Source organism: Thunnus maccoyii, chromosome 6 (genome assembly GCF_910596095.1).
Source record: "Thunnus maccoyii chromosome 6, fThuMac1.1, whole genome shotgun sequence".
Taxonomy (NCBI): Eukaryota; Metazoa; Chordata; class Actinopteri; order Scombriformes; family Scombridae; genus Thunnus; species Thunnus maccoyii.
In genome coordinates, this window is record NC_056538.1 from 4,927,689 (window position 1) to 4,941,668 (window position 13,980).

Genomic DNA, 13,980 nt, shown 5'->3' on the forward strand with positions numbered 1-13,980 from the left:
GGAGGCTGTGTGTTGAAGGGAGTGGCAGAAAAAAACTGCAGAATGGTGACTGTGAACTCTACACAGAGAGAGAGAAAGCACCCCTGCCGCCACACAGAGCAGTCTAGGCGTATCGCCCGCCGCTTCATTCGACGGTTTTCTCCATCGATCTCTCTGATCAATAATTTAACTTTTGTTTTGATCAAAATGGGCCGATTTCGCCAAACGGCTTCTCGAGGCGTTTGGGCGTAACCCTGCAGCAACCCGCTCCCATCCGACATACAATTCCCTCCTTACATACACCTGGTCTGTCACACGCCCATTTAAGTCGTCCACCGAGTGCTCACAGCACCTTCCTCTGTCCACCTTAACAAAGGTCCACCTTAAAAGGGATTACATCAATCAACAGCTGCCTGCTGGCATTCAGATCCAACCGATACGGGACTAGCCGATATTTACTGCCACAAAAGCTGCATTTAGAGCATCATGGGAGACTAAAAGTGAAACTGAATCCTAGACTTGTAAACCTCAGAGTCTCTGTGCTACAGGATCTTTGTAAAGCAGGTGTCATTACAGGTTTTACTGACTGACACACCTGAAGCTGCTGTGTAAAATCCTCTCACATCACGCTCACCGAGTCACCGCCGAATCAAAGAATAAGATTAAGATTCTCATCCATGTTTGAGTTCAGTCTGTCTGAAATGTACAGTATGATCACATCAGAATTCAGCTCACACTGCTCCCCAGATGCAAACCGCATCATTTCCATCACGTCAGGAGTAGACGACACTGATCGGCCCATATCCCTTTTGTAAAAAAAATTCAATCAGGGTTAACGTCGGAGTGATGAAGCAGCTTATCGTAGCGGGTATATGCCCACCAGTCGCTCTGTCTGTCTGTCTGTCTGTCTGTCTTCCTCCATGTCTGCCTCAGCCATGGGGACACAGTGTACAGACAGTGTGCGGAGCAGCCGAACAATGGAGAAGCAAGCCTGCAGCCCCTCCGAGCTTACCGGCTAGACACTAACTCACTCCAGGTTAGTGTTTGTTCACCGGGCTGAACAAATAAAAAAACGATTTTTGAGGCAGAGAGATGGTAGGAAAAGGAGAGACAGGACTCACGGAGGCGTTACATAAGAGAATCGCTAAAGCAGCAGATTAGCAGCGCAGAGGGGGTTCAAGTTAAAATCCATATTAGTTCGTTAACAACAGGACGGAAACATCTCTGGGAATCCATGCGATCACCCTTGATACGTCGAGACAGAATGAAGCTTGAGCACATCAATGCATCACATCCAGCTGTTGGCAGTGGAGTAAATGCTACTCTGCTAAAATGATAAATATACATTTGAAGGCCAAAATTAAAAGCAATCTGTCATACTGGAGACGTCAAAAAGAGACATTTATTGATCAACATTAATGAAACTTCAGGGTCATAATGATTTTAGAGACCAGGCTCTGTTGTAATATATATATGTGATATATAACATTGCAAACACTGTAGCAGAAAACATTGCAAACCAAGCTGAGGGGCCTTGAAGCTGGTTGATCCACAAGCACTGGCACAACACAACACAATTTCCACTGGTTCAAAATTTTACATCCACAAGTATCATAGAGTTTAGTATCAATTTTAATGAGGGAAGCATCCTTGAAGAGGAGTTATCATCAATATTCATGCTACGCCCCATTAAAAAGCAGATATTAGCTACGGTGTGATGGACCTGAGTCCAAGTATGGATGAATCATGCTGTCAAGAGAGCTGATGCTGCCGTTAAAAAATAATGTCGCAAATGAGCTCTCAGGTGAGCGATGGCCTCCTGAGAGCAAACCGCCAGGTGCGAAGGAGGTCGACACGGGAAACGAACCTTTAAAACACCAGATATTCTAATTTGGAAGAATCTCTCGGGCTCCACAAAACCAGTATCATGTTGGGACGTGTGCCCTGAAGAGCCAACATGTACTACTTTGCTACAACCAACCGAACTGTTATTCAAAGTCAGCGTGTGAGATCCTTGTTACTATAGATGACAGAGTGTGCTGCCACTCTAGCTGCAGATAGACACCACAATCAAATCAACGGATGCGTATTCTGAAGAACTTCACATTTGAATCACGGTCAGGTTAGAGCAGCGAAAAGCACTGCAGCTTATTTTCAGCGGACAGCACTACCTGCTCTGTGAGTGTGTTCCCGCTGCCACCTTTTACACTTGTGTTAGCCCGAGTGAGTGAGCTTTAACATCGCCGAGGGTTCACTGAGGTCAAGCACATAATGTACAGAGCTGTCATGGTCACGCTCTCAACATTACTTTGTGCTGCTCTCAAGTCATAAAGGTACGCACACACACACACACACACACACACTCACAGCCAGGCCTGCTGGAGAAACACAGAGCTATCACACTGACAGATGCTTCTTTACTTAATAGTCTCTACTAATGATATCAACCTCTGCATTAGCATTATCTCTCATAAGCTACTGATGCTAACCAGCTGTTTAGCTATTTCTTCACCGACACCAGCGGCGCATTACTTTTAGATGGCTAGTGGCTAAAGAGGCCAACTAGCATCCATGTGCAACTAGCAATCCACCATAAGCCAGTTTTTAATGGTACTGAAGGACTGTTCTGCTACTGGATTTGCTAGATTATTAGCTTGGTTGCTTGAAACTGCAAGAATTCATTTTATTTTCGGTGTTATTCCTATGAAGTGGGAGGTTCTTTAACAGAGCATTTAGTACATGTGACATTCAAACTGTCACTTAAAAGCGTAAAAGCACATTCATGTGTCTGACTAAATGGAATCGGATCAAAATGCTACGTTAGCATGAGTCCACATTAAAGGCTTTCTATGTGACCAAACAGGTAGCATCACATTAATCATTGACAACACTAACTAACTGATGTCTGACGTGTAAAATAAGGTAAATATGAAAGGCAAATAATAGGTGCAGCCCTTGTTTTAGTGGCCAAGACTGATACAATCAGGCCTCTGTTGCTAAAGGATGACAGCTCATATTCTCTTCGTCCTCTCATCCGTCCACACATCTGATTCTGCCTTAACTTCGTCATATGACCCTCAAACCAGCATTCACTGCCTCTGCACCCCCACGAGCCTGCACCAGTAAATACCAGTACGTCTACCTACTGAATCCACAGTCCATCACGTAGGATGGTGCATGCCTGGTGCAGCCCAGGTGACAAATAACATACAGCAGGGTGTGAGCCGTACTGAAACGTGTGACACGGTAAGAGTGCGGTGAACGCCTTAGCTCACTGCGCCACGGCCTTCCCCCCCCCCCTCTGATCGCCATTGTTAGAGGCAGGAACGTGCAGGAGATAGTGCTGGCCGTGCATCCCTCTCAGCTCCCGAGAGCCTAACCCGTGGACATGAAAGCACAACGTCACAAGTTAGGGTCTCAGGGACGGAGAGAGACACATCTTCACATGGACTATACCTCCTCTACCTCCTCACACAGCTGCTCCAGCCCTCTCCGGGCTCTGTAGTCGTTCTTTGCAACTGAGGTGCTAAAAAAAAAAAAAAAAAAAAAAAAAATCTTGCTTCCAATGAAAGCATGCTCCCGAAAAAGAAACCTTCCATGTATTTAAGTCACATGAGGACTTGGAGCATCTGAGCATCGCTCACTCTTGCATACAGACTGAGCTTTGCTTGTTACAGGCATGCATCAAACACACACACACACACACACACACACACACACACCCTCCTAAATTACATGCATTAATTGAGCACGCTCATTGCAACCTTCACTGCCCCCTCTATGCATTTGTGAACATACAACAAGTGCAAGCCTCAGCCAGACACAACATTGCACCCCCCCCACCCCCCACCCCCAACTCTCTCTCTCTCTCTCTCTCGCCCCCTCCCCCACCTCAGCTGAACAATACAGCACTTTGAAAAATGCCTCCTGCCATCAGGTACAGAGCCTGCTGCTGTACAGTATGCCTAAAGAGCTCCCGCTGTCTCGGGGCGAATCAAAATCAGTCGATGATCGGTAATTATTGCGGCGGACGTATGAGACAAAAGCCCCGTGTGAATGCATCGATTACAGCATCGAAATCTGAACCCAGGACCGCACAGCGTCAAACACAACACAGACTCACATGCTCATCCAACTGCCTGCCATTTCTCGCACTGTTAATAAAATCATTCAGTGCATGCTCGATCACACTAGCACACGTCCCCGTCCGGCATGGTTCTGTGCGACACAGAGAAAAGACAAGCCAGATAACAAAGCTCTACAGCTCCTTCATGCTACCACGGTGGTCTAAAGCTTAGGAAACAGATGGGGAGCTGAGAGGGAAGTGGAGAGGAAGAGTATTCGCTGGTATCGACTCACCCTCCCCTTCGGACCAGGATGCCCCCTGCTCGTTGTTCTCTTAGCTCGCTGCCTGCTCGGGAGAGGAAAAAAGAGAGAGAGAGAAAGAGAAAGCTCAGATTTAAAGTTACAGCATGCAAACAAGATCCCAGTTATCATCATCATCAGAAGAAGAATTTTCTTCTTCTTCTTTTTTTTTTTTTTTTTTTTTGGAAACGGGTCACAAAAAAGCGACACGAGGAAGAGGCTGGTCCGTCCGGCGAGCCGCTCAAAGTCAGGCGAAATAAACGGAAGGAGAGCGACGGACGGAGACAAGAAAGAGAGGCATGAGGATGGGTGGTAGGACCGAGCCGGAATGAACCATGTGCACGCTCTCTCTCCCTCTATCTCTAGTTCTTTCGCTCTCTCTCTCTCTCTCTCTCTCTCTCTCTCTCTCTCTCTCTCTCTCTCTCTCTCTCTCTCTCTCTCTCTCTCTCTCTCTCTCTCTCTCTCTCTCTCTCTCTCTCTCTCTCTCTCTCTCTCTCTTTCTCACACACACACACACACATACACACACACAAAGCTAGAGTGAGCAGTCTGGGGAGGAGAGTCGAGAGAGAGAGATAGAGAGGGAGAGAGAGAGAGAGAGGGGGAGAGAGAGAGAGAGTCGGCGAGACGATTCCTCTTCCCAGAAAACGAAATGCTGAAAGGAAGTGATACGTAAAGGTTAGATAGAACAGGTAGACGGCGAGGGCGAGAGAGAGAGGGAGATAGGGAGCGAGAGACAGACTGAGTGAGAGAGAGAGAGAGAGAGAGAGAGAGGGTGAGGTAGAATAAAAGAGTGAGCATCGAGCCACAGAATCAGCGCTTGCAGCCGGGGCCACAGTGCCAGTGAAGCATACCAGTATGCTGCCTCACCGAACGGAGAGAGGGGGGTGAGGAGGGGAGGTGCGCGCACGCACACACACACACACACACACACACACAACACACACACACAAAACAGTGTTACACACTCATTTGCCTTTCCTCGCACCCGAGCCTCTACTTACTTTGTATCCAAACCTGCAGGTCCGGGGCAGGTTGGAGAGGAAAAAAAAAAATGCAACCACACACACACACACACACACACACACACTCTCGCTCTCTCTCTCTCTCTCTATCTCACACACACACACTTACGCACACAAATCCAAGTTAAAGGACAAAACGAATGCGCCTGCTGATCTCTTGTCTTGCTCCGCTTTCTCTCTTCCTCGCCCTTTTCCCTCGCATTGTTTTCTCTCTCTTTCAATCACATGCAGAGCTGGAAAGGAGGGAAGACAGGAAAAAAAAACACAAGAGAGCTCCAGCACTCCCCCCCCACCCCCCCCACCCCCACCCCCTCCTCACCTCCCTCCCCCTCCCCCTCTCCCCAATATTAGTACTCTACCTCTTTCTCTCGATCTTTCTTTCACTCTTTCTTTTCCTCCCCCCTCTGGCTCTTTTTTTTTTTTTTTTCTTCCCATGTTGATCGGCAGGAGGAAAAACATTTCACAAAAAAAAAAGAACGGGGGGAGAGAAATATCATCCATTAATTTGCCTCACAGCTGTAATCGCTTACAGCCAGAGGCCCACTTTTCCTCTATATCAGACGAGAGAGAGAGAGAGAGGGAGAGAGAAAGAGGTGAGGAGGGAGGGAGGGAGGGAGGGAGAGAGGGAGGAGGGGGAGGAAGGTAGATAGTCCTCCTTTCGTTGTTTTTTCCACCTTGCCGTTGTCCGTTTTCCACCCATAAAACAAATCCTCTGCTCTCTTCTGCATGCATGCAAAAACAAAAATCCACTTTTCCAGGCTTTGCACTCTCTTTCTCTTTCTTTGCTCTTATTCTCTCACTCGCTGCCTCAAAGCACAGGCCGACATCATTCACACTATCCCTTGAGAGAGAGAGAGAGAGAGAGAGAGAGAGAGAGAAGGAGAGACAGATACAGAGAGAGAGAGAGAGAGAGTGTGAGAGAGAAGGGGCCATAGAAACATTGCTACATGATGTGCTTTGGCTTATAGAGGCTACATTTAATCTCCACTGGCTCCCCCAGGCTTTGGTATGGAGAGAGAGAGAGAGAGTGAGTGAGTGAGAGAGAGAGAGGAAGGGAGGAAGGAGAGAAAGAGGAGAGATGATGGGGGGAGGAACAGATGGAGCAGAGAAGGAGAGTGACGACGTACAACCGACTGTAGGCTCAAATCAGCGACGGGGCCCGGAGAGACTGGGAAGGGGAGGAAAAAAAAAGAAAAAAGAAAAAGAAAAATCCCCGAGACCACACTGCCCTCTTGCTTTTCTTCTGCTCCCTCCCTCCCTGACTGACTGATCGACCGACTGTGTCTGCACCCCGGCTAATCTCCAATCCTCTTTGACTGCTGTCTGGCAGACGGCGCATTGTGCTGTTTTCTATCTCTATACAGCTGCAGTCGCCGGAGAAAGCTGTGCATCTGGATCTACAGCACACCCCCCCCCCACCCCCATCCCTCCACCCCACACACTCTCAAGCCGAAAAACACTGACGCTACCAATTTTAAAATCTCCCTGGCTGTTGACACACACACGTGTGCTTACACACACACACACAGACACACACACATACGCAAAGAGCAGCTATCCTCATTTATCACATGCTTTGTGTCCAGATAGAGCCAGTCGACGGCGAGCCGCTAATATTAGCCTGTGAGAGCCCGCAGCCAGCAGACAAAGGCTCACACACACACACACACACACACACACACACACACACTGAGGCATGGATGTACACACAAATGAACATGGAGTGATTGGTAGAAAGGTGCAGAAGTACAGCAAACACAGAACTCACATGAGAAGAGGGTTTCATGGCTCTGTGATATAAATCCTCAGATTAATTAGAGCAAAAGGCAATAAACCAGACTGCATCCACGTGGCGGATGATTCATGCGTTCAGGTAAATGACGGCTCATTGCCATCGATTTACAGATCGCATTTCGGTCTCTTTAAACGTTCGTTATCTGCTGGTAATGGCCGGGAATCAGCCTGACTAGCCAAGTAGTACATCAAGAGAGACCCAGATCTGTCACGCCATCCCACGCATCCGAGAAAACAGCAGCAAGGCTGCAAAATAAGCACACAGCACCTGAGCACCAGGCCCGCAGAGCCTGAGAGGTAGAAACCAAACATACAGCGTGGACGCTGTGTGTGTGTGTGTGTGTGTGTGTGTACGCGGGGAGGATGTGTGCTGTCTGGATGGCTGCAGCACAGCCGATGCTAACCTTGAGTGAATGATTGGCATGTGTCACATCTGATTGATGGGATGGAGAGGATGGGCGTCCGGCAACGCAGAGGTCATAGGGGTTGTCGTTATGGTAACAGTAATGATGAAAAGAAAGGTTCAGGAAGAAGACAGAAGAAGATTGCTACTGATTTCTGCAACTAGGCATCATGTTTTTAGAGTCGGTGGAGGCTTAAAATGATGAATTCAATTTCTCAAATTTAGTCAAATTTAGAGAAAAAGCTGAATTTACTGACCTTGAAACAACAATTATCCAACTACAAACAAAACCAATTAAAAGTGCAAGTCAGGCAAAAAATGCAGGGAGACCCCATCACTTCATGTTTCAACAGTCAAATTTAACAGTAAAGTACAGAAAACAAGTGGGAAAAATACAAAATGGAATGAAAAGTGTGTCATGCCGTACAATACACACACACGCACACACACACTCACGCACCAGAAGGGCAAAAGAAACAGTATTTGTTCATCAGATACGGAGAAAAAAACAGGAAAAGAAGGAGAGAAGAAGGGAAAAGAGGGAGAAGACAGACCGCATGAAACCTCACAAAGCTGGAGCTCTCACTTTCTGTTCTGGTTTGGATTAATGCATCATGCCACACACACACACACACACACACACGTACGTTTGCACACAGTCACTAAAAAACACCACACAAGCATGCGTTTCACTTTGGGATAACCATGAATTTAACAACATCAGTTGTTTCATATTTTCCATCATTTGCCAAGTCACCAAATCTGAGCCTTTCACAGCTGGACACTTCACAGACTTGACCAACAGGGGGCAGTCTTTTGCTCCTCTACCTATTACCTCAGCTGTACACACACACGTCTTGGTAGACGGGCAGGCAGACCTCTGCCAGGCCTCAGTGTATAGTCAGTACTGTATATAGCATCTGAAGGCCAACCTCACATTCTGCTGCAGTGGAAATGTCACAAGCTGTAAATCCTACAAAGGCAACGCCGCTTCTATTACTTTCCACTAAAAGATTCACACCAAAATTGTGAATTCACATAACCTACAAGATGTCCTATAATGTAGGGAGTAGAAGGAAAGAATAAGATCTCTCCGGTTGTAATATGTCAGCTGGTAAGAGAGGAAAGACGTACAGTAGAGGGAAGAGACTGAGCATCATGTGTTGCTGTGTTTGATTTGTAGAGTTCAGTTTTGATTTCATTCACAAGTTTGAAATTAATACAGATTCCTTTTTTTTTTTTTTTTAAATAAATCAATAATGCCAGGATTTAAACAGGAAATCAAATAAACACTATTTTTGTAGAATGAAATGATCTTATTTTCTATGTGTGTTCATCTTCAGTAGTTTTACTTTTCCTCTCTGAGTGTCACAATATTTCACATGTCAAATATTTTGACAGCAGTAGTTTCCACGCAGTCTGCATCTGCTGATTGGAAATATTATGACAATAATTGTTCACGGTGACAACTGATTTTACTGCTTGTAAACGGACTGGGATGCTGCTGTCTTGAGGATTCAAATCTCAAATCTCTTTCTCTGATATCCTTTACAAGCTGTATCTGTCATCACACAAACAACAACTGAAGCAGCCCAACTCCTTCTGCGCAGCCGTCAGCGTTAATGAGGTTATCAACGGGCACCTCCAAATAATAAAATGTCACGTCAGAATGGAAATGAAACGACGTCTCCGGCGTTGAACGTGTTTTGAAAGCTCTCACGTCAGTCCTATCAGCTCTGCAACAATGCAGAGCTTCTGATGTCTACCTGCCTGCTGCACATGGACCAACACTACTGACACACACACACACACACACAATACAAAAATCTGTTGATAGCAGAGCAGATATCAGACTTTTAGCCCTTAATAACACAATCATAGTATTTTAGAGTTAAATGATTAGTCGATTAATCAAGTAGTCAATTGTCAGAAATAGGTAACAATTAAGTAAATAACCCTAATCCAGACTGATTAGTCACTGGAATCATTTTTCAAGCAAAATGCCAATATTTCCAACTTCTCAAATATGAACATACTTTTCTATACTTTTACAAAGTGGAAAATATTTGGGTTTTGGACTTTTGATCAGGCAGAACAAGCAATTTAAAGACTGGGCTCTGGTAAATAATGACATGCATTTTTCACTATTTTCTGCCATTTTCTGGACCAAACTGTAATCTGTAAAACACTCTGCAGATGAATCGATAATAAAAGTAATCGTTAGTCTCACATCCAGTAATAATACACCAATGAAACGAGCCATTTGAACTCAAGACAGGAATAAAAGAAAATCTTAAGGAAACACTGAATGCATCTCTTTAAATATATATATATATATTTCTGGCACGTAAAAAGGTCACATTTAACACTTGTCATATTTATACATCAACTCAAAAATATCAGCATCAGTATGAGTCTTCAAATACCCCAGAGATCATCCCCCTAATGCACAAACACACACTGACATACTGGCGTCACAGACCCAACAGTGGAAACCAGAGCTTTTCTGCCCTCTGCTCCATCAGCAAACAGCCTGGATTGTTATTGACCATGTGCTAGCGTATCTCGCTTTAGCAGGCTGCTTGATATTTTTTTTTCTATCTTTTTTTTTTTTTTTTTTTTTTTTTTTGGTGTGACTCGTGATAACATTGGATTGTATTGATCCAGCTGTGCAGAGCGCCATGCATACCTCAGGGAAAGCTAGGAGGTTGTACAGTTATCTCCCGGGGTGTAATTCTCAACTATACAACCTACTACCTCAACCTGGGAGCAAGCAGACCTGGACACCAGGGCTTCATGGCTCAGGGGGGGGTTGGGGGAATAAAACGGAAGAAGGGGTACGATCACTAGATGAGGGAGCGACTCATGGCCAAAAAAAAAAAAAAAAAAATCTTCAGAATCTCAGGTTGATGCTCTTTGTTTGTGACGTACTTTTACCTCATCTCAAAGTGATTTGAACAGTTTTGAGAGCCGCCCTAGCAGTGCCACTCTCTACCTTAGATACAGTCTCTATACACAAAGCAGATAAACAAATCTCTCTCCAAAGGTTCTTCAAAGTCTTTACGTCACTTACCCCTAAACACACACACATTACCCCTCGGAACCCCCAACCCCCCCCCCCCCCCCAAATGTTTTTCCCTACTAGAGAAGGCTTGCAGTTGCTCATTTCAAACTGCTAACATGTGGGAGGTAATGGCCGTTTGTGAGGAAACAAGCATCCTAACTGTCATTGGTACACATTCTCTAATTGGACGGATGTCTACTTCATTAACACTAGAAAGGCCAGACTGCTGACTGAAATAGCTCCGTCTCCTCGTGAGTTTTTTCGACAAACTACAATTTGAAATGCACACAAGGAAATGGTAGCTGTAATTATATTTTCCCCTTTTAATCGACTTCTCGTTAGCCTTCTCTTAACCCCTCGAAGCCCAATTACTTTTTGAGAGGACAAACTGAACGACGTGGAAAGTTTTAAGGAACCCTGGAAGACCAAAACATAACTTAGCTAAACTTTAGATTTAGTTGTGTGAGAAGGTTTCTGAGACATTGATATATATTTTATGGAGGTTTGCAGTATGTTTGAAAAGGTTGAGAAAACCTGTTATCGAAGGTTTGAATAAAGTGAACTTTAAGCTGATCCCAGGACAGAGGAAGCTTTCTTGGCAACGAATAAAGCAGCAGTGCTGGTAGGTGGGACAGAGAAACGGTTAACAGAGTTGGTGGGAACTGCTGTTTTGCTGATGCTGCTCGGGTCGGTGGAGCTGCACAGACGCAGACCTGTAGATACAAGCTTGTGGTGTCAGTTAACACAAGTTCGGATCTACGGGTTCGGGGCTGCGAGCAGATGACGTCGTACATCCATCAGCGTGACCACATGGAAAGAAACGAGACTCTTTAAACCTTGTATACTTACAGCGTGCAACAAGTCTGAGTGTCTCTACATGGGCAGCAGGAATCATTTCTCATGACAGTAAAACATTTCTGAAAGTTGAGTTAGATTGTATCTATTTGAAGTTTAATACAAAAACATTAGCACCACTTATTGCTGAAAATTAGATGCAATTAATTAGCCTAATATTCAACAAAAATGATGAAGTCTCCTGTTTCATCTAGGATTTGAATTATTGTTTTATTTCAAAGGAGAGATAAGACAGTCCCGGCCTATAATCATGTGAATTATGGATTATCGGCATTAACTTTTAATAACTAAAATCAATATTCATAAAAACAAACAGAACTGAAAAAGAAGTATTTTTCCCGCAATTATGAAATGTTCTTCACACACACACTGATACATATAAATACAATTTTTCTTGGTCATAATCCACTCAACTTCTTCTTCTCTCAGGACTCAACTCCTAATCTCACTATGATCCCACAATGCATTGCAGTATACCCTGAACCTTACATTTACGTCATTATTTGCTTACAGGTTATTATTATGGCAACTCTTCTATTATCCAACTCTCACTACGAGAGAGTTGCTTCAGTGAGTGATAGGTGGAAAAATTCAAGTGGCATTTTAAGAGGCGTGTGGCTGAGCTCAAATGAGACGTAGGCAATATAAAAATCTTCAAAATAAATAGCAGGAAAATTGCTCTCATAAAACTCAAGAGTAGGAGTCTGCTTTCATAAATACCTGTAGATATTTAACACAACTCTGTGACATGAAGAAGAAAGAAAGAAAAGAATCATCTGAATTGTCTTATTATAATTATTTAATTATCTTACATGACTTGTTTGTGATGCTTTTTGAAGTCAGTTGAATTTCATGTTTTGTTTCAATTCAATTGAAGATAAAACTTGAAATCATATTCAAGTTTTGTGTTTTAATAAAATAAAACAACTATTTTCAAATTAATTTATAAAGATACTAATTAGAATAATAACAAAAACTAACTTGGTGATATTATACTGCAACAATAACAGCAAGTAAAAACATTACACTGAGAGGAACCAACTTATCTAATCTTTAAATCTTTAAAATAATAAGAAAGAAATGTTACTAAATTTATGATGTCAAAATAATTTTCTACAAGCTTACAAGCTCAACAAAATCAAATCCCAATCCACTCATTTTTTAGCAAAACTTAGCAAAAAGCCACGAAGTCCAAATCTGGACAATGTTTTGGAAATTTCAACACATTCCAGTCTGATGTGAATAGAGCTATCACTCCGCAGCCCCAGCAACAAAGTAAAACTTTGTAGAACTCCGAGATAAAAAAGAGAGTGAATGGTCCAATTTCAACTTTCAGACTCCGTCTGAAGTTTGCTTTCTCCTTCTCTCCCCTCTGCCTGAATTTAAATGAGATGTCTGACATTGAAGCTGTTGCCAAGTTGCTTAAAGTATGTCAGTGGGTCTTTGCCAGCGAGCTGAAAGACACCTTGAGATTGGCCCGAACAAAGAGGTCAGCGGGGCCCACAGTACCCTGCCAGCCAACACCGCCACCGCTGCACCGGCGTGAGTCAGTGTGTGTGTGTGTGTGTGTGTGTGTGTGTGAGGAAGACTCAGAAAGCACAGGCAAAACTAAGACCAGCTAAAGGCCACCACCTGCATTGTTCGGCGCTGAACAGCGTCAGCGGGCAAACCCAGCGGCGCTACCCACCCTGCTCACTGAAGTCTACCCAGCAACAGCGCTCGTGTGTGTGATGGGGGGGGGGAGAAGAAGAAGAAGGAGGGAGGGGGAGGTGGGGTTGGGGGTTCAACAGAGGTGAAGAAGTGAGAGGTGAGGAAGTGGCATGTCGTTAGCACTTCATAATATCTAGCAGTGTAAACAGATATCCCTGGCTAGCCAACAGGTAGCCTTCAGTTTAGGCCCCTTTCACCACAGCTAATATACAGTAAACATCACAGAAAAACTCTGCACCGGGACAAATACAGCAACCACAGTGTTGAATATTAAGAGCCACAAAGCAAAGAAAAGAAGTGGAAACAGAAGCAAAGCTCGTAGCACATTGGTAGCAATGATGACTTACCGATTTGCCTTTAAGTTTTGTTTCCGAATGTTTCTTTTCTCTACTCTGCAGGGCCTACGGTGCTTGGCAGAAGGTATAGGCAGTCATGTCCGCCGTGGCCCATCAAAAAACACAGCTCAAACATGTAACTACAGTAACAAAACCACCCCGAAAAGAGCTCGGGGAGAGGGTGGGAAAGAGTGAGACAAAAGAAAAAAGCAAAGGGAAGAGGGAGAGAAAGTGGTGGGGGGGAAGAGACGGAGGGGGTGGAAAAAAAGTAAACGATAACAGAAAAATAGACAGGTTTTTTTTTTTTTTTTTGGTGTTTTTACAATTTCGGTTTACCGCGCGCAAGTAATAAGTATAAATAAGAGAGAGGTAATCTTTCAGGCAGTAAAACCTCTGCTTTCTACAAGCTGCTTCCCTGCACTACGAGCAAATGACAAGCAACATCTGTTT

At 44.3% G+C, this 13,980-nt stretch overlaps 1 long non-coding RNA gene across 4 annotated transcripts in view; it reads right to left on the reverse strand.

Annotated features, from left to right (window-relative positions):
- LOC121898638 overlaps positions 1–13,980 on the reverse strand; it is a 105,564-nt gene that overhangs the window by 2,808 nt on the left and 88,776 nt on the right. For all 4 annotated transcript variants that reach the window (XR_006096530.1, XR_006096529.1, XR_006096528.1 and 1 more), the window contains exon 4: positions 4,339–4,390. This is a non-coding gene — a long non-coding RNA (uncharacterized LOC121898638). The remainder of the gene's footprint in view (positions 1–4,338; positions 4,391–13,980) is intronic.